This window comes from Pan paniscus, chromosome 1, assembly GCF_029289425.2.
Source record: "Pan paniscus chromosome 1, NHGRI_mPanPan1-v2.0_pri, whole genome shotgun sequence".
Taxonomy (NCBI): domain Eukaryota; kingdom Metazoa; phylum Chordata; class Mammalia; order Primates; family Hominidae; genus Pan; species Pan paniscus.
Genome location: NC_073249.2, coordinates 99,230,381 through 99,233,303, shown reverse-complemented (window position 1 = coordinate 99,233,303; position 2,923 = coordinate 99,230,381). Strand labels below are relative to the sequence as shown.

Sequence of the window (2,923 nt, the reverse complement as noted above, 5' to 3'; positions counted from 1 at the left end):
TTTGACACCTTAAGCCATCTCACTCAAGAATAGTACAGATGTGTGGAATATGCCAATACCTTTAACTCCAGACATCACGTTCTCAAGATAAAAGCTTTTAAAACAAAAAGCCATCGTATGTCTCGTCAACATGAAATTGGAATGCAAAATTAATACTGCTGAGGATTTCCCTCATATCCCATGCTGTTTAACTATCTATTCTACAGTCCTAGAATCAATCTTTTTTTTAAGAGACAAGGTCTTTGTTACGAAGGCTGGAGTAGAGTGGTGCCATCAAAGCTCAGTGCAGCCTCCAACTCCTGGGCTCAATCCTTTTGCCTCAGCCTCCCCTTCCTGAGTAGCTGCAACTACAGGCACACGCCCCAATACCCAGCTAGTTTTTAAATTTTTGTGGAGATGAGGTGTTTGTTACTTTCTTGCCCAGGCTGGTCTTGAACTCCTGGTTTCAAGCAATACACCCACCTCAGTGTGGGGATTGCAGACTTGAGCCACTGCGCCTGGCCTGGAACCAACCTTTATGGCTATCAATACTCCCATCAGTTAACTGTCTCAGGTATCATAATATCCCTTCTTATATGTATCAAAACTCATACTGAACAATGAGTTCTGGGTTGCAAAAAGTACATATTAAAATTTTAAATGCCGGGCGCGGTGGCTCACACCTGTAATTCCAGAACTTTGGGAGGCCGAGGAGGGCAGATCACGAGGTCAGGAATTTGAGACAGCCTGACCAATATGGTGAAACCCCGTCTGTATTAAAAATACAAAAATTAGCTGGGCATGGTGGCACGTGCCTGTAGGCCCAGCTACTCAGAGGCTGAGGCAGAAGAATCGCTTGAATCCGGGAGGCAGAGGTTGCATTGAGCCAGAATCCGGGAGGCGGAGGTTGCATTGAGCCAAGATTGCATCACTGTACTCCAGCCTGGGCAACAGAGCAAGACTCTGTCCCTTTAAAAAGAAAAAAAATTTTTAAATGTGCATACCCTGTGACCCAGCAACTTTCAATATTTACCGTAGAGAGGCCAGGTGCAGTGGCTCATGCCTGTAATCCCAGCACTTTGGGAGGCCGAGGTGGGTGGATTACCTGAGGTCAGGAGTTTGAGACCAGCCTGGCTAACATGATGAAACCCCATCTCTACAAAAAAATCACAAAATTAGCCAGGCGTGGTGTTGCATGCCTGTAATCCCAGCTACTCAGGAGGCTGAGGCAGGAGAATCGCTTGAACCTGGGAGGTTGAGGTAGCAATGAGCCGAGATTATGCCATTGCACTCCAGCCTGGGCGACAAGAGCAAAACTTTGTCTAAAATAAAATAAAACAATATTATATATATATATATATTTATAATATATTTATATTTATATATATATTTATATTTTACCCTAGAGAAATACTCCCATATAGCACTAAGAGGCATAAAGAATTTTCACTGAAACATTGTAATAGCAAACAATTGGAAACAATCTATATGTCCAACAACAGAATGGTTAAGTAAGCTGTGATACATTCATACTATAGGATACAATATAACAGTTCTTATGAATGAGACATCTTTATATGTATTGAGATGCAAGTTCTCTGAAACATGTTAAGGGTAAAAAGAAGATCTGGAATAATACAAACCGTGTGATACTTTTTTTTTTTTTTTTTTTTGAGACAGGGTCTGGCTCTATTGCCCAGGCTGGAATCCAATGGCACTATCATGGCTCATTGCAGCCTTGACCTCCAGGGCTCAAGCAATCTTCCCACCTCAGCCTCCCTGTAGCTGGGACTACAAGTGTGTGCCACCACACCCGGCTATTTTTTAGTTTTTGTAGACACAAAACTATGTTACCCAGGATGGTCTCAAACTCCTGGCCTTGAGTGATTTTCCTGCCTTAGCCTCCCAAAGTGCTGGGATTACAGGTGTGAGGCACTATGCCCGGTTCATTTATGTTTTAAAAGTCTCATATAACTAGCCGGGTGTGGTGGCTCATGCCTATAATCTCAGCACTTTGGGAGGCCAAGGCAGGCAGATCGCTTGAGTCCAGGAATTCAAGATCAGCCTGGGCAACATGGCAAAACTCTGTCTCTACAAAAAATATACAAAAATTATCCAGGCGTGGTGGCATGTGCCTGTAGTCCCAGCTACTCTGGAGGCCAAAGTGGGAGGATTACTTGGTCCGGGAGGCAGAGGGTGCAGTGAGCCAAGATCATGCCACTACACTCCAGTCTGGGCAACAGAGTGAGACCGTCTAAAAAAAAAAAAAAGTCCCATATATTTCTACATGTAAATATATAGAAAAAGGGCTGGAAGGATATATAATCAATATTAAACAGTGTTTATCTCTGGAAGGAAAGGACCAGGACTTGGAATAATGGCAAGGAAGCCTTGTTTGCAGTTTTTTTTTTTTTTTTTTCATCGTTTTTGAGGAGTCTCACGCTATCGCCCAGGCTGGAGTGCAGTGGTGTCATCTCAGCTCACCGTACCTCCGCCTCTCCGCCTCCTGGGTTTAATCGATTCTCCTGCCTCAGCCTCCTCAGTAGCTAGGATTACAGGTGTCTGCCACCACAGCCAGATAATTTTTGTATTTTTTTTTTTTTTTTTTAGTAGAGACAGGGTTTCACCATGTTAGCCAGGCTGGTCTCAAACTTCTGACCTCAAGTGATCGGCCGGCCTCGGCCTCCCAAAGTGCTGGGATTACAGGCATGAGTCACCAAGCCCGGCTTTTGTTGTTGTTGTTGTTTTTTGTTTCTGAGTTGGAGTCTTGCTCTGTCATCCAGGCTGAAGTGCAGTAGCATGATCTCGGCTCACTGCAACCTCCACCTCCTGGGTTCAAGCCATTCTCCCGCCTCAGCCTGCCGAGTAGCTGGGACTATAGGAGTACACCATGCCCAGCTAATTTTTTGTATTTTAGTAGAGATGGGGTTTCACCATGTTGCCC

General features: G+C 44.3%; 1 pseudogene; it reads right to left on the bottom strand.

Annotated features, from left to right (window-relative positions):
- Positions 1 to 560: 560 nt before the first annotated feature.
- On the bottom strand, positions 561 to 641 carry LOC112438487 (small nucleolar RNA SNORA40; annotated as a pseudogene).
- Positions 642 to 2,923: the final 2,282 nt, after the last annotated feature.